This window comes from Macaca nemestrina, chromosome 8 (genome assembly GCF_043159975.1).
Source record: "Macaca nemestrina isolate mMacNem1 chromosome 8, mMacNem.hap1, whole genome shotgun sequence".
In the NCBI taxonomy this organism is placed as follows: domain Eukaryota; kingdom Metazoa; phylum Chordata; class Mammalia; order Primates; family Cercopithecidae; genus Macaca; species Macaca nemestrina.
In genome coordinates this window covers 53737735-53761277 of record NC_092132.1, presented here as the reverse complement: position 1 = coordinate 53761277, position 23543 = coordinate 53737735, and the positions used below count along the sequence as shown (strand labels likewise).

The 23543-nt window shown below is 38.7% G+C and overlaps 1 long non-coding RNA gene across 2 annotated transcripts in view; it reads right to left on the bottom strand.

The window, feature by feature from the left end:
* Positions 1-16101: 16101 nt before the first annotated feature.
* Positions 16102-23543, bottom strand: part of LOC105497266 (uncharacterized) — a 37123-nt gene continuing 29681 nt past the window's right edge. The window contains exon 4 of one of the 2 annotated variants that reach the window (XR_011606490.1): positions 16102-16235. This is a non-coding gene — a long non-coding RNA (uncharacterized lncRNA). Of the gene's footprint in view, positions 16236-21535; positions 21801-23543 lie in introns of those variants that run through there. The other variant, XR_011606489.1, reaches the window with a different exon arrangement.

Genomic DNA, 23543 nt, shown 5'->3' with positions numbered 1-23543 from the left:
ATTTTATGTATTAACCTTGATAAAAAGGTTAGAGCTTATATTCAGATAGTTGCTTTCAGGAACAACTTTCAAGAATAACTTAAATATTATATTTTCTGATCCTCTTGGATGTCTGAAATATTGGGTGCCTGCACACAGAAATGTAAATGCTAAATACATATTCTGTGTATTCCACTGTATCTCCTCTCCTAGCCTGTCATCTTTAACCCAAAATATATCTTTACCATGTTTTTATGAATATATTAAGATATTAAATCTGTCCTCTGCTGTTTTCTAAAAAAATCCTTTTATCTTATATCCAATATGCCATGGAAAGACAACACTATAATTTTTAATCACAAAATCATGTCTTTCACATTGTACAAATTTTCTTAACCAAGATTATTTTCTCTTTGTGATTTAATACTGCATTTTATTTGATTTACTATTCTCTTGTGGGTATATGAGAACCCAAGTTAGAATTTAAGAAAAAATCCTTGTCCTTGCAATAAATCTATTTCAAAGGAAGATGCTTGTAATCATCTCAGGCTTGTCCCTTTCTTTAGAACTGTGATACAGTTTCAAAAGCGTGCTGGTTTCTTCTTGCTCATCCTTGCATAAGACCATCTATGTTCACTCAAGATTGACTTAAAATAACTTTGGAGTTGAAATTGATGTGGGTCTCTGTCCAATTCTTCTATTTTCATGTGAAAAGGGGGGAAAAACACTAGATAATTTTATCATTGACCATAATTTATTTGACTGGCTTTGGTATTCTGAGTCTGGGAGTAGTGGAAAGGAAGTTTGCTCAGGGTCATCATTATAGGGAACTTTGCCTCTCATCCAAGTTAGCATTGCAGGTTCATTTTGGCCACTGCTAAGGTGCCCAAGGGCACCCTGCCCAGAAGCTCTTTGTCCAGCAGGTGTCCCGTTGCATTGTGGAATTCATATTTTTCCATTGTATCGTGCTTGGCCTGCTCTTGCCTCTAGCCCTTTCCTCTCTGATTTAAGGGATGCCAGTTACATATTCCTGGGTCTCCTCTATCTACTTTCTAGTACTCTTGCACTATAGGATAAATACACAACTGTACTCAACTCACTGTCTTGCCCAGAAGTTCATAATTGTGGTACACACATTTAAAAATTAAATTATAAAATATGACTTGGAAGTCAGATAACCTGGATCTACCTTTCTGGCTATGCACATTTAGGAAAATTATCTGATTTTTCTGATCCTCACTTTACCAGTCTATAAATTGGAGAAGAAAAATTTCTTCTCTGTGGGGCACTATGAGGCTTCTGTAAGACATTGACGCAAGTCTATGTTGAAGATCTCCAGTCAGCAGCGCGGTATGGTTTCCTAGTGAGCCGGATTCCTATGAGCATCCTTGTCAACACATTCCCACAACCTACCACTTCAATCAACATCTGTTCTCTTCCTTACATTACTTTTGTATTTTGTGTGATACTTTTTTATTTTGCACAGCTCTTAGTAAGCACTTAAACTTAGTTTGTTCTCAATAAATACTTAAATCTGCTATGATGGACCCAAGTTTGGGTGCCTTTGAGAATGTAGTGAATCATCTTCTGAAGTAGTTTCTCATATCCTGTTTTCAATTAGCTTTTTCCCCCATTGATGCACTTAATGGGAAAAGAATAAAAGAAATAAGACCATGGGAAGTGAGGGCCTGGGGAGTGACTAAATTAAAGAGATGGACTAGGGAACGCTCCGCGTGTGAACACAATGTAAAGAGCAGGCTGTCTGGATGTCACCCCATGGCCTCTTCAGCACATGTGCTTCATTCCTTGTGAGATTAGTAGCAATGTTGTCCTGTCCTGAGAATTCACATTAATCCCTGTCCAAAACAGCCTTGGAAATGGGAAGCCAGAGAAGGAAAAGGTGGATTTCATGAAAATGCTTCTGTCACTAAACACTTTCTGTTGCCTTTGTGCTGTATCCTGTCAGTACTCAACCATATGGTGTTAAAACACTCTCTAAAATGTGATTTTTAAAGCTACTTTGCAGTTATAATGGGTAATTGTGATCTGCTTCACAGTTAGAAATGAATGAAAGTGGCTCCTATGGTATCACCAAACTTCAAAATGCATTAGGAGAACAGGAAGAAGAAAGGAAGGAAGGGGGGATGGATGGGTGGAAGGAAAGAAGGAAGGAGGCTGATCTCTAATCCCATTTCTCTGTGAATCACAGTGGTTACCTCTAATAATGTGAGTCAGAAGAGAGCACTAAGGTAGTCGCTTCAAGTCATTATTAGTCCAGCAGACTCCTGAACTGTGCTTTTATAACTGTCCCTCTCCACGGCTCCTTATTTCACCTTTAAAGATGAGTCTCTGTGTCTAGACTTCAGGGCATCTTAACTTCCTTCTAACCACAAAACTCATCTGCTACCACGACTGGGGATTGAAGAGGCTCCTTATGGTAAGCACTCCAGGTCTGTCAGTTAGGTAGGAAATAGCCAGCATTAGCTGGAGCAGTTTGTGTTTGATTAACTGATGCTGTACATTAAGAAGAAAAAAAATAGAAAAAACTGCCCAAATTGGCTGGGTCATCTACATGCTTAAACATCCCGGGAGGTATTTCTCTATCTGTGCAGTAGTTATGGGGCTGCCTACCCAGATCATTCCCATAGATGTCACAACAGAACCCTGTATCTGTTAACTCCTCTCCGCTAGAAGTGGAGATGTGATGATGCCAGAGGGCAGTATTTTCAAAACACCATGGCGCAGTGCTGCTCATCCCAAGCCACACAGCTCATTGACCTCAACTCTCTTTAAAATGAAGGGAATAGACCAGATGCCCTTCAAAGGTATTTCTAGCTTTGACATTTTATGGATTGATGATGCAAATTTGTTCAAACACTAGTTTGCATACTCCTTGCCATCTTTCTAGTGAGCAATACAAAGTTAGTACAAGTCACAGACATAACAATTGAGACCTTTATGCTAACACTTTGGAGGGGAATCTCAGACTAAGCCTACCCTTATGCAGAAGGAGGAGCTTTTACTCTCAGACCTGCATTTGGCTGTCACTCCAGGTTCTGCCTTTAATCAGCTAAGCAACAATGGCAAAGCTACTTAAAACTTTTAAACTGGTTTCCTCATTTGTAATGTGAGAGCCAGTTTGTTGTAAAGATTAGAATTCATGTATGATAGTACCTGAAACATAGGTTCTTATCATTCATGAACAGAAGTCTGCTCTGTGACATTGGTCAATTCCCACCCCCTCTATTCTCTGTTTCTTCCCCTTTCGTGAGTAAAGCAAGAGATATATGAGCTCAGAACTGGGCCTGGTCCCTAAATTCTCTGATCATTGCAGAGCCCTAAAAGACTGCTCCTACAAAATATATTCTGTTTATTTGACACATTTCAGTCTCATTTCCTCAATTTGGGTTCTCCTACAGTTTTACTTTCTCAAACAGTTTGTTCTGTGACAAAAGGTTTGCAAAAAATACAGGGATAATTGCTAAAGTTTCTCTCTTTTTGACAGTAATTCAATGCCTTTAACAAAATTTATAATCCTTTTGTACCTAAATGTTTATAAGTGTTGTTAAACCATAATGTAAAAGTATATAAACATTTTCACATGTTCTACCAGATCAAATATGGTACGTATGATAATAATTAGAAAAACCAACCTAACGTATTGTGAAAAATGCCACATATGCATTTAATTATAGTTTCTGATTTTCAAGCATGCATTCAGGGAAGGGAGGAAGTGGCTTTCTATTTGACTTCTTCACTGCTAGCAGAACATGCATGTGTTTTGGCAAGGTTCCTAGGGAACATCTGTCTAAAAGGGAACATTGGGAGTTAATCGACATCTACGGAGCTGGGCAACTGCTGTATGGCCTGTGCTGTCTCCATTAAACTTCTTAACTCTGTCTCCTTTAAGCACAGTCACAAAACATACTATTGATTCAACTCTTTGAATAAAAAGCAAATCACAAGCAAAACTTAAACTGGTTTATTTACAGAATAGCTTTATGAAGTTGGTAAACAATTGAGCCTCTTTTTCCAAAAGAATTGTTTGTAGAAGATGCCAACACTGGGGTGGGGGAATAGAGTTATGAGGAGGGATTTGTAAATGGTTTGTGGGTATGTTTCCAACAGCTCATAGCAAAGGAATGAATGGAAAAACACTCCTTGGAATTGGGAGTGGGGAGGGAGAGGGCTATAAAGATGGCAAATGAAACAAACTAGCATTTTGACATTGCCTCAGTTCTGGTTGGAGGGAGCATGATGAAGAATTTCAAAGATAGCAAAGAGCCCAACAATTTAGAGGAACTGGGTGGACAGACATAGTCATGGGTCCCTTAATGACAGAGACACATTCTGAGAAATGAGTCATTAGGCAATTTTGTCACTGTGTGAACAAACATCATAGAGTGTGCTTACAAAAACTTAGACGGTAGAGCCTACTACTCACCTAGGTTATATAGTATACATAGCCTGTTGCTCATAGGCTACAAACCTGTGCAGCATGTTCAGCATGTTACTGTACCAAATACTGTAGGCAACTGTAACACAAGAGTAAATATTTTTGTGTATCTAAACATGTCTTAACATAGAAATGGTACAGTAAAAATATGATACTACAATCTTATGAAACCATCCTTGTACATGCAGTTCATGTTGACTGACACATAACAATGTGTCATTGTTATGCAGCTGATGATTGTAAATAGAATGGGATTAAGTCTTTCCTTTCTTAGCTAGGTCTGACAAGCAACTCACTAATGGTTTCAGCATGAAGAAAGACTTTGCATGATACAATGAATTAATTGTTCTGTGCTACTTGGAAAGTCAGCAGAGATGACAGAATTTGAACTGAATGCCTTGCTCTAAATCCTGATACTAATTTTTTAAAACTGCAAGTAAAATATTTTCTTCTTTTTAAAATTAATTATGCCACAGCAAAGACACTGATGACTATGGTGACAGGCAAAGGGTTACATAGAGGGCAGCCAGATAAAATACAGGACACCGTCTTAAATGTGAATTTCAAATAAATAAGAACTAATTTTTGTTTACTAAATCTGGCAATAGTAGTCAGACAATAATCTAAAATAAAAGCCACAGGCAGTGTCAGGTAAGCAAGGCTAAAACAAGACTGATAAGAAAGCGAAGCTGTAGAGAAAAATCACATATGTGAGTAAAATACAGGAAGATACCAATTCTAAAGAAAGATAACGTGATGGGAGGAGTGGGAGAATGGTTGGTTTAAAAGAAGTCAGGAATGAAAAGATTTACAGACCCAGAAGAAGGACTCCAAAGCAGAACAGTGACTCAGATAGGGCACATGTTAGGGGGACATGGCCAGAGCAGCTGGATGAATTGTTAGGGGCTGTCATAGCAAAGTGCCAGAACAAGTGGCTTACACAACAGAAACTGATTTCCTCAAAATTCTAGAGGCAAGAAGTCCAAGGTCAAGGTGTTGGCATGGTTGATTTCTTCTGAGGCCTCTCTCCTTCGCTTGTAGATGACCATCTTTCTCTCTGTGCCCACATGGTTGTCCCTCTGTGCACGTCTATGTCCCAATCTCCTCTTCATAGAGGGACACCAGACATGTTGGGTTAGCGCCCACTTATATGGCCTCACTTTACATTACTTAACTCTGGAAAGGGCCTGTCTCCAAATCCAGTTGCATTGTGAGCTACTAGGGGCTAGGACTTCAGCAAAGGAATTTTGTGGGGATGAGGTTCAGTCCATAACGTGATGTTATACTTCCTGTTAAGGAACCTAATTGAGATTACTTCAGTGAAGCTCCACAAGCAGTGTAAACTACAATATAGGTGATTTTTTTTTTTTTTTTTTTTTGGTGCCAGGGTGGGGAAAACAAAACTAATAGGGTGAGATTCTTGGCCTCAAATGCACAATATAATAGGGGAGCCAGACACATACTCTAGACTAGTGACATAGAGATAACAGGTTGAGGTAAAATCTTGGCTCGTCCACTTACTGGTTGAGTGAACTTGGACAGTAGTTATCTTATTTGATAAAAAGGTGTAATCATATCTACTTGGTAGAGTAGCCTTGAGAATTAGTGATACTGGTCTTGTTAAAGAGAACTAAATATGACCTGAGAAAGACTCCATACTTCTATATTTGAGACTTTGTGGACAAACCATATCCTAACTTAATAGGTAAACAAGATTGCAAACCTAACTTAGGAGTATGCTCCTGTAATAGCAGACGAATCTTGGCCAATCCCAGCAGCCATCCTTCAACCACTCATACACTGCTGAGTGTTCAAACTGTCTTCAAATAAGACAAATGCCGAGCTGTAACCAATTCAGCTGTTTCTGTGCCTCACTGCCTATTTCTGTATATCATTTCCCCTTTTTTGCCTATAAGTTTGTTCAGACCACAAGGCATCCCTGGAGTCTCTCTGAATCTGTTGTGATTCTGGGGGCTACCCAATTTGTGGATCATTTATTGCTCAATTAAACTCTCTTAAATTTAATTTGGCTGAAGTTTTTCTTTCAACAGTATCACACCCAGCCCCTGATGCATAATGGTAGCTCTTACTATTATGAAGGGTTCAGAAAACACATAGGGAGATGTTAGCTTTTACAACTAGGGGAATTTATACAATTTCCTTAAAAAGTTGTCACAAGAGCTGTGAAAACACCAGGGCAATTTTGCCAGGTAGGAAAGGGGGCTAGATCAAAACACAAATACGAAACAGCAAGAGGCATACACATATTTCAATATGCCTAAAGCAGCACAGGGCTGTTGTGAGCAGCAGGAAATAAGGCAAGAAAACAGAGTTGGTGCCACATTATGAAGTGCCTTGAATATCATGCTAAAATATCAGAAGATTATGCTATAGGCAAAGTAAACATAGGTGTTTTGTGTAGTTGTGTTTGTTTTTTGGTGGTGTTGGTTGTTTTATTTTTTTACAGCGAATTAACTGCTTTTCAAATGTGGTAATTAGGAGTACCTGGCTATACTGGAAATGAGAAGAAAGCTCATAAAAAGAGGCCAGGAGGCCGGGCATGGTGGCTCATGCCTGTAATCCCAGCACTTTGGGTGGCCAAGATGGGAGAATCACGAGGTCAAGAGATTGAGACCATCCTGGCCAACATGATGAAACACTGTCTCTATTAAAAATATAAAAATTAGCTGGGCATGGTGGCGGGCACCTGTAGTCCCAGCTACCTGGGAGGCTGAGGCTGGAGAATGGTGTGAACCTGGGAGGCGGAGGTTACAGTGAGCCGAGATCGTGCCATTGCACTCCAGCCTGGGCAACAGAGTGAGACAACATCTTTAAAAAAAAAAAAAAAAAAAAAAGCCAGGCACAGTGCCTCATGCCTGTAACCCCAGCAAATTTGGGAGGCTGTGGCTGACGAATCACTTGAGGTCAGGAGTTCAAGACCAACCTGGCCAACATGGTGAAACCCCATCTCTACTAAAAGTACAAAAACTACCAGGCGTGGTGGCACATGCCTGTAGTCCCAGCTACTTGAGAGGCTGAGACAGGAGAATCACTTGAAACGGGAGGCAGAGGTTGCAGTGTGCCAAGATTGTGCCACTGCTGCTGTACAAGGCAGATTCTAGCCAATTGCGTATACTAGGACTGGATCTGTCCTTTGCATAGTATCCATGAAAAAAATGGTGGTTTCATTTTGCACAGTGACCAAACAAAATGAAGATCTCTCAGCTCCTGCCTCCCTTAACTCTTCCCACTTAGTTTATAAAGACAATCAGGTCCCTCATTCTTCTAAAAACAAATGTTTCCTTTGACCTACCAGTCTTTTCTTTGGCTACCCAAAGCCTGTTCTCTTCAGCAACAATTGTTCTGATTTTCTTGAGCTGTGTCAAAGCTGGAGATTCACTTTATTTGTTTGTTATTCCTATTAATAATATTGTTACTGTTGTTATAAATAGAAACAATTTGTTTTTTATTGTCAAATGATACATATTTGTTACAGATGAATTAGAAAATATGATCAGAGAAGTAAAAAAAAAAAAAAAAAAAAAAGTGCTAGGTAATTCTCTCTAAACCTCCACAGAGGATTCAGCTCTCTGCATAGGCACACACACATCTATTTTCACAATAGGGGATCAAACTGTATATTCTGTTTTATGATGTGCTTTTTAAAATAATCTTTTTATTAAAAAATACATATAGAAAATTGCACAGCTAAGTGTTACCAACACTTATGAAGAAACAAAATATCCTCTGTTCCCCAGAAGCCTCCCTCTACCCCATGATAATCACTCCTTGATTCTAACACTATAGATTTGTTTCGTCTCTTTCTGAACTCTGTAAACAGCGCATTTATTGTTCACACAGTATGCACTGTTTTCCGACTGGTTTATTTCATTCCACATTATGTTTGTGAACTTCATTCATGCTGTTGAATATAGCAGTGGCTTATTCATTTTTTATTGCTCTATACTAATTTACAAGATGAATCCACCACAATTTATTCTTCTGTTTCTGAACGTTTTCATTGTTTTCTGTTTGGGGCTGTTGTAATTAGTGCTGCTGCGAGTGTTACTGTATACATATTTGGAGCATATTTGTAAGCATTTCTCTTAGGTGTATTCTCAGGAGTGGAATTGGGGTAGAGAGTCTGCAGATGGTTTCTAAAACTGATTATACTAATTGACAGTTCCTACAACTTTATTGAAGGATCTAAATACTCCATATACTCACCAATACAATAATCAGTCTTCTTAATTTCCGCCATTCTGATGGATGTGTAAGTTGTAGTTCATGTTGCATTTTTATTTGCATTTCCTTGACTATGAATGAGATTGAGCATTTTTTCACGTTTATTCACTTAATTGGAATTTACAATTTACAATTTAATTTACAACCCTGATTATTGCCGCCGAGTCTCTGCTTCAGGAATACATGTGTTGCATGCATTTAAAGACTTCCGGAGGCGGAGCAAGATGGCCGAATAGGAACAGCTCCAGTCTCCAACTCCCAGCGCGAGCCACACAGACGACCGATGATTTCTGCATTTTCAACTGAGGTACTGGGTTCATCTCACTGGGGAGTGCCGGACGATCGGTGCTGGTCAGCTGCTGCAGCCTGACCAGCGAGAGCTGAAACAGGGCGAGGCATCGCCTCACCTGGGAAGCACAAGGGGGAAGGGAATCCCTTTTCCTAGCCAGGGGAACTGAGACACACAACACCTGGAAAAGCGGGTAACTCCCACCCCAATACAGCGCTTTAAGCAAACAGGCACACCAGGAGATCATATCCCACACCTGGCCGGGAGGGTCCCACGCCCGTGGAGCCTCCCTCATTGCTAGCACAGCAGTCTGTGATCTACCGGCAAGGCAGCAGCGAGGCTGGGGGAGGGGCGCCCGCCATTGCTGAGGCTTAAGTAGGTAAACAAAGCTGCTGGGAAGCTCGAACTGGGTGGAGCTCACAGCAGCTCAAGGAAACCTGCCTGTCTCTGTAGACTCCACCTCTGGGGACAGGGCACAGTAAACAATAACAAACACAGCAGAAGCCTCTGCAGATGCAAACGACTCTGTCTGACAGCTTTGAAGAGAGCAGTGGATCTCCCAACACGGAGGTTGAGATCTGAGAAGGGACAGACTCCCTGCTCAAGTGGGTCCCTGACCCCTGAGTAGCCTAACTGGGAGACATCCCCCACTAGGGGCAGTAGAGGAAGCTTCCGAAGCAAGAATCAGACAGGTACACTCGCTGTTCAGAAATATTCTATCTTCTGCAGCCTCTGCTGCTGATACCCAGGCAAACAGGGTCTGGAGTGGACCTCAAGCAATCTCCAACAGACCTACAGCTGAGGGTCCTGACTGTTAGAAGGAAAACTATCAAACAGGAAGGACACCTATACCAAAACCCCATCAGTACATCACCATCATCAAAGACCAGAGGCAGATAAAACCACAAAGATGGGGAAAAAGCAGGGCAGAAAAGCTGGAAATTCAAAAAATAAGAGCGCATCTCCCCCGGCAAAGGAGCGCAGCTCATCACCAGCAAAGGATCAAAGCTGGACGGAGAATGACTTTGACGAGATGAGAGAAGAAGGCTTCAGTCCATCAAATTTCTCAGAGCTAAAGGAGGAATTACGTACCCAGCATAAAGAAACTAAAAATCTTGAAAAAAAAGTGGAAGAATTGATGGCTAGAGTAATTAATGCAGAGAAGGTCCTAAACGAAATGAAAGAGATGAAAACCATGACACGAGAAATACGTGACAAATGCACAAGCTTCAGTAACCGATTCGATCAACTGGAAGAAAGAGTATCAGCGATTGAGGATCAAATGAATGAAATGAAGCGAGAAGAGAAACCAAAAGAAAAAAGAAGAAAAAGAAATGAACAAAGCCTGCAAGAAGTATGGGATTATGTAAAAAGACCAAATCTATGTCTGATTGGGGTGCCTGAAAGTGAGGGGGAAAATGGAACCAAGTTGGAAAACGCTCTTCAGGATATCATCCAGGAGAACTTCCCCAACCTAGTAAGGCAGGCCAACATTCAAATTCAGGAAATACAGAGAACGCCACAAAGATACTCCTCGAGAAGAGCAACTCCAAGACACATAATTGCCAGATTCACCAAAGTTGAAATGAAGGAAAAAATCTTAAGGGCAGCCAGAGAGAAAGGTCGGGTTACCCACAAAGGGAAGCCCATCAGACTAAGAGCGGATCTCTCTGAAGAAACTCTCCAAGCCAGAAGAGAGTGGGGGCCAATATTCAACATTCTTAAAGAAAAGAATTTTAAACCCAGAATTTCATATCCAGCCAAACTAAGTTTCATAAGTGAAGGAGAAATACAATCCTTTACAGATAAGCAAATGCTTAGAGATTTTGTCACCACTAGGCCTGCCTTACAAGACACCCTGATGGAAGCACTAAACATGGAAAGGAACAACTGGTACCAGCCATTGCAAAAACATGCCAAAATGTAAAGACCGTCGAGGCTAGGAAGAAACTGCATCAACTAACGAGCAAAATAACCAGTTAATATAATGGCAGGATCAAGTTCACACATAACAATCTTAACGTTAAATGTAAATGGACTAAATGCTCCAATTAAAAGACACAGACTGGCAAACTGGATAAAGAGTCAAGACCCATCAGTCTGCTGTATTCAGGAGACCCATCTCACACGCAGAGACATACATAGGCTCAAAATAAAGGGATGGAGGAAGATTTACCAAGCAAATGGAGAACAAAAAAAAGCGGGGGTTGCAATACTAGTCTCTGATAAAACAGACTTTAAACCATCAAAGATCAAAAGAGACAAAGAAGGCCATTACATCATGGTAAAGGGATCAATTCAACAGGAAGAGCTAACTATCCTAAATATATATGCACCCAATACAGGAGCACCCAGATTCATAAAGCAAGTCCTTAGAGACTTACAAAGAGACTTAGACTCCCATACAATAATAATGGGAGACTTCAACACTCCACTGTCAACATTAGACAGATCAACGAGACAGAAAGTTAACAAGGATATCCAGGAATTGAACTCATCTCTGCAGCAAGCAGACCTAATAGACATCTATAGAACTCTCCACCCCAAATCAACAGAATATACATTCTTCTCAGCACCACATCGTACTTACTCCAAAATTGACCACGTAATTGGAAGTAAAGCACTCCTCAGCAAATGTACAAGAACAGAAATTATAACAAACTGTCTCTCAGACCACAGTGCAATCAAACTAGAACTCAGGACTAAGAAACTCAATCAAAACCGCTCAACTACATGGAAACTGAACAACCTGCTCCTGAATGACTACTGGGTACATAACGAAATGAAGGCAGAAATAAAGATGTTCTTTGAAACCAATGAGAACAAAGATACAACATACCAGAATCTCTGGGACACATTTAAAGCAGTGTGTAGAGGGAAATTTATAGCACTAAACGCCCACAAGAGAAAGCAGGAAAGATCTAAAATTGACACTCTAACATCGCAATTAAAAGAACTAGAGAAGCAAGAGCAAACACATTCGAAAGCTAGCAGAAGGCAAGAAATAACCAAGATCAGAGCAGAACTGAAGGAGATAGAGACACAAAAAACCCTCCAAAAAAATCAGTGAATCCAGGAGCTGGTTTTTTGAAAAGATCAACAAAATTGACAGACCACTAGCAAGACTAATAAAGAAGAAAAGAATCAAATCGACGCAATTAAAAATGATAAAGGGGATATCACCACCGACCCCACAGAAATACAAACTACCATCAGAGAATACTATAAACACCTCTACGCAAATAAACTGGAAAATCTAGAAGAAATGGATAATTTCCTGGCCACTTACACTCTTCCAAGACTAAACCAGAAAGAAGTTGATTCCCTGAATAGACCAATAGCAGGCTCTGAAATTGAGGCAATAATTAATAGCCTACCAACCAAAAAAAGTCCAGGACCAGATGGATTCACAGCTGAATTCTACCAGAGGCACAAGGAGGAGTTGGTACCATTCCTTCTGAAACTATTCCAATCAATAGAAAAAGAGGGAATCCTCCCTAACTCATTTTATGAGGCCAACATCATCCTGATACCAAAGCCTGGCAGAGACACAACAAAAAAAGAGAATTTTAGACCAATATCCCTGATGAACATCGATGCAAAAATCCTCAATAAAATACTGGCAAACCGGATTCAGCAACACATCAAAAAGCTTATCCACCATGATCAAGTGGGCTTCATCCCTGGGATGCAAGGCTGGTTCAACATTCGCAAATCAATAAACATAATCCAGCATATAAACAGAACCAAAGACAAGAACCACATGATTATCTCAATAGATGCAGAAAAGGCTTTTGACAAAATTCAACAGCCCTTCATGCTAAAAACGCTCAATAAATTCGGTATTGATGGAACGTACCTCAAAATAATAAGAGCTATTTATGACAAACCCACAGCCAATATCATACTGAATGGGCAAAAACTGGAAACATTCCCTTTGAAAACTGGCACAAGACAGGGATGCCCTCTCTCACCACTCCTATTCAACATAGTGTTGGAAGTTCTGGCTAGGGCAATGAGGCAAGAGAAAGAAATCAAGGGTATTCAGTTAGGAAAAGAAGAAGTCAAATTGTCCCTGTTTGCAGATGACATGATTGTATATTTAGAAAACCCCACTGTCTCAGCCCAAAATCTCCTTAAGCTGATAAGCAACTTCAGCAAAGTCTCAGGATACAAAATTAATGTGCAAAAATCACAAGCATTCTTATACACCAGTAACAGACAAACAGAGAGCCAAATCAGGAATGAACTTCCATTCACAATTGCTTCAAAGAGAATAAAATACCTAGGAATCCAACTTACAAGGGATGTAAAGGACCTCTTCAAGGAGAACTACAAACCACTGCTCAGTGAAATAAAAGAGGACACAAACAAATGGAAGAACATACCATGCTCATGGATAGGAAGAATCAATATCGTGAAAATGGCCATACTGCCCAAGGTAATTTATAGATTCAATGCCATCCCCATCAAGCTACCAATGAGTTTCTTCACAGAATTGGAAAAAACTGCTTTAAAGTTCATATGGAACCAAAAAAGAGCCCGCATCTCCAAGACAATCCTAAGTCAAAAGAACAAAGCTGGAGGCATCATGCTACCTGACTTCAAACTATACTACAAGGCTACAGTAACCAAAACAGCATGGTCCTGCTACCAAAACAGAGATATAGACCAATGGAACAGAACAGAGTCCTCAGAAATAATACCACACATCTACAGCCATCTGATCTTTGACAAACCTGAGAGAAACAAGAAATGGGGAAAGGATTCCCTATTTAATAAATGGTGCTGGGAAAATTGGCTAGCCATAAGTAGAAAGCTGAAACTGGATCCTTTCCTTACTCCTTATACGAAAATTAATTCCAGATGGATTAGAGACTTAAATGTTAGACCTAATACCATAAAAATCCTAGAGGAAAACCTAGGTAGTACCATTCAGGACATAGGCATGGGCAAAGACTTCATGTCTAAAACACCAAAAGCAACAGCAGCAAAAGCCAAAATTGACAAATGGGATCTAATTAAACTAAAGAGCTTCTGCACAGCAAAAGAAACTACCATCAGAGTGAACAGGCAACCTACAGAATGGGAGAAAATTTTTGCAATCTACACATCTGACAAAGGGCTAATATCCAGAACCTACAAATAACTCAAACAAATTTACAAGAAAAAAACAAACAACCCCATCAAAAAGTGGGCAAAGGATGTGAACAGACATTTCTCAAAAGAAGACATTCATACAGCCAACAGACACATGAAAAAATGTTCATCATCACTGGCCATCAGAGAAATGCAAATCAAAACCACAATGAGATACCATCTCACACCAGTTAGAATGGCGATCATTAAAAAGTCAGGAAACAACAGGTGCTGGAGAGGACGTGGAGAAATAGGAACGCTTTTACACTGTTGGTGGGATTGTAAACTAGTTCAACCATTATGGAAAACAGCATGGCGATTCCTCAAGGATCTAGAACTAGATGTACCATATGACCCAGCGATCCCATTAATGGGTATATACCCAAAGGATTATAAATCATGCTGCTATAAAGACACATGCACACGTATGTTTATTGCAGCACTATTCACAATAGCAAAGACTTGGAATCAACCCAAATGTCCATCAGTGACAGACTGGATTAAGAAAATGTGGCACATATACACCATGGAATACTATGCAGCCATAAAAAAGGATGAGTTTGTGTCCTTTGTAGGGACATGGATGCAGCTGGAAACCATCATTCTTAGCAAACTATCACAAGAACAGAAAACCAAACACCGCATGTTCTCACTCATAGGTGGGAACTGAACAATGAGATCACTTGGACTCAGGAAGGGGAACATCACACACTGGGGCCTATCATGGCGAGGGGGGATGGGGGAGGGATTGCATTGGGAGTTATACCTGATGTAAATGACGAGTTGATGGGTGCAGCACACCAACATGGCACAAGTATACATATGTAACAAACCTGCACGTTATGCACATGTAGCCTACAACTTAAAGTATAATAATAATAAATAAATTTAAAAAAGAAAAAAAGACTTCCAAATGGAATGAGATCAGGATGAAATAAAAAGGGAACCCTACAAGCTATTTTAAATAACAACTGGTAAATAAAAACATCTGGTAGATGATTAAGATCTCCATGTTGAACCTCGGTGAAGAATATGTGATGTATCTTTAAGGTGGAGCACGCACAGTAACAGCTCTTTCAGTGACTTTTGATGTCTAACGGGGAGCTCAGGAAATGTAGGCAGGAGGATGCGGAGTCATTCGGAGAACTCGGTGGGATGAGAGGGCACTGAGCATGTCTCCCCCTGTTTTATTGATCTTTATACTGTGTTCTGTTGATGTTCTTTAGAAGAGTAGTTATGAAAACCCAGATATTACACTCATTGGCTGTGAATGTGACACTGACATCTGCTTGCCTTGGCTTGACGCCTCTGGTAGGAACCATTGGGAATGCTTTAGCCCATACCTTCTCTTTGGAAACAACATGAGAAAAAAGAAAGCTTGAAAGACCCAAAACACCTGTGTAACCTCTTCTGTGCCATAGAACAGGCATGTAAGCTGATTCTGAAAATCAAGCCTTCTGCTCTCTGTCTCTCTTTGAAGATTCTGGAAAGGCGTGGTCATACAAGGGCCTGATGACCTGTGAAGTCCTTATCTCCTACCTGGTTCTGCTGAGACATCAGGAAAAATAAAATCTTTAGTGCCTCTAAATGCAAGAGCTAGGAGAAGGAATGTTGAGTATCATTTTCTCATCCTCACTGTAGCCTCACTTAAAAGGTCAAAGGAAATAAAATCTTTTGGTCCCATTTTAGTAATGAATATCTTGGAACAAGCTCTATGAAGCATTTATGACTTTATTCTCAGTTTTCCAAAATAGGATATAACTTGTTTCAATTGCTTAAAACACAGGGGCAAACCACGTATGATGAACGCATTCTGTTTGAAATCAATTTCCTTCATCATTTTATTAGATTGACTGCTCTGAACTGGGAAGTATTATTTTCCCATAGTGCTTTTGCAAAACTGCCCACTCTTGGAGCTTTGTGGCTGTGAGCTCCTGATTAGTTTAATTGTTTTTTTTCTTCTTCTACTTTTCTGGCTACAAGGACTTAACACTTTACTCACCTTTGAGTAGCAGGGCAGCACCACAAGGAAGGTAGAATAAACAGGATGATTAAACAACCAGCATGGAGCAAGGGGGCAATATTTCAGTAGCAAATATTGCTACCCATATACCTCGACAGAATGTGCTAAAGTAAACAAAATGATAGCATAATTATAGTAGTTCCAATTATGTTAATTAGACTGCGTACACGCTTCATTGATAAGCAACTGTGATGCAGAGAAATGCTGTTAAGCCTGGTACTTCAGCCTTTAGCAGCTTTGTGGCACATATGCTACTATATTCTTGGGTAACATTTAGCCTCTCACAATTTTTGTCTTTCTTTTCTGATGCTTTTGTTGAAAAATAAATAAATAAAAGGATGTGCTACCCCACATTTTAGAGAAGTTAGAGATGCCCAATCAGATTCTATGCTAAGTTCCTCAGTGTTTTGGTCCCTTCTCCTGGAACCTCAAGTGAAAAATATTAACATGTCCCATTTGACTAATTAAAATCCAGCTTAAGAAAATGGATTTGCTTTCAGTTGACTCCAAATCACATCCTTTGCTTTGATATCACCCATAAAAGAGAACCCCTGAGGCAAGAGGCCACCACAAGCTGTTGTTCACATAGCAGGCTGCATTTCCAGGGATCTAAAAATTGGGGGGGTTTCTGGGATTGTTGGTGTATTTTGGTAGATTCATGGGACACCTGATTGTTTTAAAGGAAGGTGTGAATTGCAAAGAAATAGAAACTATAAAAAGACAAATCATGAAGAAAACTATAAATGCCCAGAAAGGGGAAATTACAGTTGTAAGCTAATTAGACCATTTACATATTAAAAGTGATAATACAATTAAAATAATACAATGATTTAAGTATGGAACAGTTAAAAAAATTCAAAAATAAAAAATAGCTTAAAGCCTAAGCTAACCAAGGAATTCAAGGAAAAAGAGTTTGTTACTTGGTCCAGATATTACCTGAAAAACATTGTCATAAAAATGTAGTAAACAATTGCTTCAAGATGAAAAAAAGAGTTGTGTTTTTTTCCCCAAAAGGTTGCTAGGAAATTAGCAGCCTTCATGAATTACTTATAAAATCAGAGAATAAAATGCAAAATAATATAGTGTTATATAGTCATCGTGACATAGTCAATTTTGCTTATTAAAAAGAAGCCTTCGCTAGTGAAACCCCACCTTTGCACCTCTTCCCTCTCCCCCCGTCGCTTATTAGGAGTTCATTTCATCAGTTTCCCACTTTCTCCTTTCTTTCTTATTCTCTACCTGTCTTTTTCTCATAAACTCTGCTCAAGTCTCTCAAATTTAACATCTTTTATTTTCCCTATTTCTCTCCTCTCAAGATTCACATTTTTCTCTTTGCCAGAGCTCTTAAAAGAATGAGTGACAATCCCTCTCTGAATGTTTTCACTGTCACTATTAGTACTGAGTAAAAGTTGCAATGGATTAGATTTTAAACAAACCAGTAGTCCCTTTTCAAAGCAAGGCTAAATTCTTGTTGGATTCTGCCTTTGTTATCAATGCAATTAGGTTGACCTTTAGACCTGGTATGCCTAAAATAGACTTTTTATACCTAGTATCTGCCATTTAAAAATTTCAGGCTCAGTTTCCAGTGTGCATGAAGTTTGTTTTCCATAACCTTGAATATTGAGCAAAAAGAAACACCAAGAAAAATAAAAGGATACTAAGAAAATCTATAACAGACAAACGTGTAAAAATATCAAAGAACAAATGCCCTCAGGGGAAAGGTTAAAAAAAAATGCTGAGCTGATTTCTTGTAGACAAGAAAAGCTAAGGGTTGGTAACTGACCATCTGTAATTATGTGAAAGATTATTAGGATAGAGTATGTTGCCAGCTGCTCTCCTCTCTGCTGAAAGTAGAAGGATGGGATTAAATTATAACCAGAGAGTTTATGTTAGACATATGGAAGAACACTGTAGCTTTAGGGGGATATTCTCTAAGATGGATTATCAAAGGATAATGTAAAATCCTCAATATAGAATTGTGAAAAGTTTAAAAATGGAGCAGACTCCTTTCTCTGTCTCAGGTAGTTTCAGTCATTTTTTTGTAGGTAGAATGGATATTTGCATTAAAAATTGTTTCTAGATTATTCTGCTTACAAATATATCTGGAGATACCATCAATGTGAACAAAATGAAAAGAGAATGTTTTAGTTTTGGATAAATATTTTATTTGCCCAGAGCACAGTTTCTCTTACTCTTTCTGGCCTCAGCCTGATAATTCCATATGAATTTTTACTATTGGTTTAAGTACAAATGTCTCAAGGTAGAAAAATTGATTAAATGACCTCTTGTGATTCCTTCTGCCTTATGATTCTAATTTTTCAGCTTCCACAGTGAGATGAGAGCATGACAGAAAACCTGTGTTCTTTGTCCTTCTAATTATCAAGGGACTATGAAGACACATGTTTGGACTCCCTCATTTGCTATAGAAGCACATGTGTAACACCCTCAGGATTGTTGTGTCTTCTCAGAAATGCATGCCTTTGGAAGTAAGCCTATGGGTGGGCTTCTCTCTTTTAGAGACATTATGAAAAGACATAGAAATTTCTACATTGCCCTTCGGATTAGGTAGGCAAAAGATGATATGGCATAATACTAAAGCAGCACATGACAACTGAATGCCTCATACCCAAAATACTCAACAATAGAGAAATCACCAGAGAACTTGTAAATAAAAATGTTCTGTAGGTAATCCCCACAGAAGTAAAATATTTGCTAATATTTGTGGATTTTCCTCACAAAAGTGCCTCTCACATAATCATTAACATCTCTATGCTTTCTTTAGATACTGACACAGTATTTCAAATTTAAATGCCAGTTTCTAAAAGCCTTGGCAAGATAGAAAACACAGTCTATGGCAAGGATTCTGGCAAATCAAAATGCTTGCTCATGAGGGGCAAGGAATAAAAACAACTGCAGAAGGCACTGCTAGAACCTAAATTCAGTCAGCAGATATTTATTAGGGCCCCACTCCCTGCTGGGTGCTGAGGATAAAACAATGAGAAAAACAAACTTGGTGCTTGCCCTCCTGAACTTTAGAGCCTATAGAAGGATGCACATTCTAATGTAAATATTATGCAAAAAACATTTTAATATTGTGATAAATAGGAAAAAAAATGGGATCTGTAAAAGGTTTAAATACATATATAAAAGGCTTCCTTGAGAGAGCTTTTATCTGAGATTTGAAGGATGTCTAGATGTTTGAAAACTAATATTTTGGAAGATAAGGGTATAGATGGAGGGCACAAAAATATTTCATACAGAGAATATAGCTTGTGCAAAGGCCCTGAGGTGGGAGGAACATGAGGAAATGAAAGAAAGATCACAGCCGGGCACGGTGGCTCACGCCTTTAATCCCAGCACTTTGGAAGGCCGAGGTAGGCGGATCACAAGGTCAGGAGATCAAGACCATCCTAGCTAACATGGTGAAACTCCGTCTCTACTAAAAATACAAAAAAAAAAAAAAAATTAGCTGGGTATGGTGGCAGGCGCCTGTAGTCCCAGCTACTTGGGAGACTGAGGCAGGAGAATGGTGTGAACCCGGGAGTCAGAGCTTGCAATGAGCCGAGATTGTGCCACTGCACTCCAGCCTAGGCAACAGGGCAAGACTCCATCTCAAAAAAAAAAAAAAAAAAAAAGGAAAGAAAGAAAGATGATCTAAGATGAGCTGGAGAAGTAGGCAGGGGTTAGATTATACAAAGTTTATATGACTGATAGATGCAGGGTCTATGGATTCCATTTGTATCCCAACAAATACAGGGAAACTATTGAAGAGTGCTCTGAAAGGGAGCAATATAATGGAAACGTGTACTTTTAAAACATCATCTTTCAGTATGAAGAATGGATTTACATGGGGCAAGATTAGCTGCTGGAAAATCAGTGAAAAGTGTATTACAATAACATAGCAGCTGACGACGATGGTTTGACTACAATTCTGGTAGTGGAAATGGACAGAAGTAAAAAAGTTCAAAAAGCTGTTAGAAGGTAAATATTTAGGAAATAAATAAGAGATATTTAGAAGCATTCTATTTTGGATTGTAAATGGGGTATACTAAAGGAAATTATCAAAACTGACTTCCAGGGACTATCTAGTATCTCATGGAACAATAAAAAGAGGATCATGCTGTAGATCAGAGCTTGGCAAATTTTTTCTATAAACATCCAGATAGTAAATATTTTAAGATTTAAGGGGGCATACAGCCTCTGTCACAACTACTCAACTTTTCTGGAATAGCAAGAAAAATTGTCTGTGTAAGCAGCCACAGACAAATGTAAATGAATAGGCTTGGCTGTGTTCCAATAAAACTTTATTAACAAAAACAGGCAGCGAGCCAGATTTGGCCCCGGGGCATACTTTGCCCATTCGTTTTAGATGATGAACACTGTGATTACACAGGCTGTTGTTTACAATGATGGCACTAAATCATGCAAAAAAAAAAAAATTTAAATTTTGTTTAGTGTTTTCTGCTGAATCAAAGCCATGAATATTTGAAATACTTTGAAAAATCTAGAGAAATTTACTGAAGTCAATTTTACTGCTTAAAAGCTTACCTGAATTTTTCAGACAACAAAAGCAAATATTGAATGCTTTATTCCCTGATAATACAAGACGAAAACGGAGTTTTAATATTAATATTGTTAGCTAAGCTTCAGAAAGGTCAGCTTCAAGGCAGTTGGAGTTACATTTATTTCATTGTAAAGAACTGAGGCAGCAACAAATATTAGCATCATGATATCTCACTGTAAGTCACTATAATATCACCTTGCTAGTGAATGACATTATTTTTCAGTTGCTATAATTATAGAAAGAAAAAGATATTCCTTCAAAGAATTTGTCATCATCTCTCTGAATTATTTATTCTTGGCAATGTATGTTTAGGTAGATTTCAAGAACATAAACAAGAACAAATACCATTATGAGAACTCCATGAAGACTGACTCAAATGTTCTTTCATTGAAAATAATTTCTTTTAAAAACAATTCTACAGAATAAATATGGAAAAATTATTAAGTTCAAAAAGGTGTTTGGAAAATTCCTACTTCTATGTCAATTCCTTCTTAAAACCCTCAGTGCATAAAGTCAACTGGGCATATATAACCATATGTGTCCAGATTCCAAACCAGATAGTCAAACAAACTTTCCTGATACCTAGATTATAGAATCTCAGAAAGCTTGAAAAATCAAGGAGTTAAGTTCCATGACAATATAATTTTGTTTCTTACAAAGATATTTTCTAGATATTACATGAATTTTCCTTAGTATCTATCTTGATTATCTACACACACTTTTAAGATTCTTAAATTCTAGCAAGCTGTATTTTGGAAAATAGATAAAACAGATAAATTAGCTGTTTTGCCAAGAATTCTTTGTTTCATGAGCTGAGAAGCCCAAATTTTTTAAAAAAATAAGTTTATTTTAAAATCATAATTATTTGAAACATTACACTCAGAATCAATGAGTTCTCATAGCAACTTATCTCCTGGAGAGCAAGCATGGTAACATTCTTATCTGAGGTAGCTGACCTAACAGGTGTTTTCCTTTTCTATACAATCTGATGAAGCTATGAAATCTTCATTAAGTTGTAGGTCATAGGCATCTCTCCTGGAACCAGCTGTGCCAAATAAGCATGAGAATTTTTTGATATTCCAATGTTCCATAGTAAAATGAGAACCTAAAAACAGAACCCAAAAAAGAAAACACCCAGATGCTATTTGAAACTCTGTTAAGCAGGCTAATGTGCTTTCCCTATTAAGTCATTATTAAAATGCTATTATACTTTTCACCTGTAACTATTCGAAGGTGGACCTAATACTTAACTCCCAATTTTTTTTATCTCTTTTGCCCTAGCTAAAAGAGGAATCAGTACTAGTTATAGATCACTTAGCTTTTTGTTTATTAATTCAATCGAAATGTTAATGCTTTCTACGTTCATATTACTAGAATATGTATAGAGGGAGGGGAAATTTAAAAATTGTAAGACACAGGCCAGGAGCGGTGGCTCACACCTGTAGTACCAGCACTTTGGGAGGCCAAGGCGGGCAGATTACGAGGTCAGGAGATCCAGAACATCCTGGCCAACATGTTAAAACCCCATCTCTACTAAACATACAAAAAAATTAGCCAGGCGTGGTGGCACACGCCTATAATCCCAGCTACTCGGGAGAGGCTGAGGCAGGAGAATCGCTTGAACCCAGGAGGTGGAGATTGCAGTGAGCTGAAATTGCGACACTTTGTACTCCAGCCTGGGTGACAAGAGTGAAACTCCATCAAAAAAAAAAAAAAAAAAAAAAAAAAAAAAAAGACACAGACTCTGCTCTTGCAGAAATTAACCACAGAGATGGAATATAAATTTAGAGGGAATTAATGGTAAGTGGAAGTTCATGATAGACCAAAAATAACCATTCAAAGAAGAAACTGCTTTGGGCTTCACGTGGAATGCTTCATAGAAGATGGAGAATTGTGCTCCTTTTAGAAGGACGGATAAGATTAGAAAAGATAGTCAAAGTGGCAGGCAATTTATGTAGGATGCATAATATAAGCCAATGCTTGGAGTCTGAAATAAGCATGGTAGACTTACAGGATGGTAAAGTGACCATCCTGTATAGGGCAGGATTTGCAGATCAGTGAATAGAGTTAAATAGGTTCAGTGACTCATCAGCAGAGGAATTTCCACTTGTTCCATGGTAGCATCAAAGAATTAAGTAATTTCCAGGAGAAGTCAGTAAAACAGGGGGAAAAAAAAGGAATGGCTAGGAAAAAAATCAAAATGGTGCCACAAAATCTTCGAGAGAGAAGAATCTTAAAAGTAGGAAGGGATCAATAGTGTGGAACATCGATTGGAGAATAACAAATTGACACAGGTTTTGATGATTAATCAGTCTTTGGGGCAGTAGGGAGAGCAGTCTCAGTAGACTGCTGTGGACACAAACCAGATTGAATTAAGTTTAGGACAGATGTGCGCCGAGTGAATTGAAAATGTACGTGTGAGTCTAGAAGCTGTAGTGTCTACGTAAGGATGGTTGACTTGCACATGTTTTACACTCACATTCTCACTGAAATGACAGGAAATATATTTACAACTAGAATTTATGACAGTGCTGAAAAATAAGTATACTCAAACTTTTGTCTTATTTTGGATGACAGTTATGGGGGTTAATACATTATCAATGTTGTGTGAATATGTTGGTTAAAATATTAATAGTCATTTCACTGTAAATCCATATCTGCAGCTATACATTTACATCTATTGATATAGATTATTGAGTGCCATTAGCAGACAAAATAAATTTGAGGTATATGAAGGAAAGTAAATGGAATTACATATACTCAGCAGAATAAAACAGTAACACAAATCACAGAAAATTCTACTGGTTAGAACCCATTTGTCACAACAAAACTTCTTAGCAACTTAAAT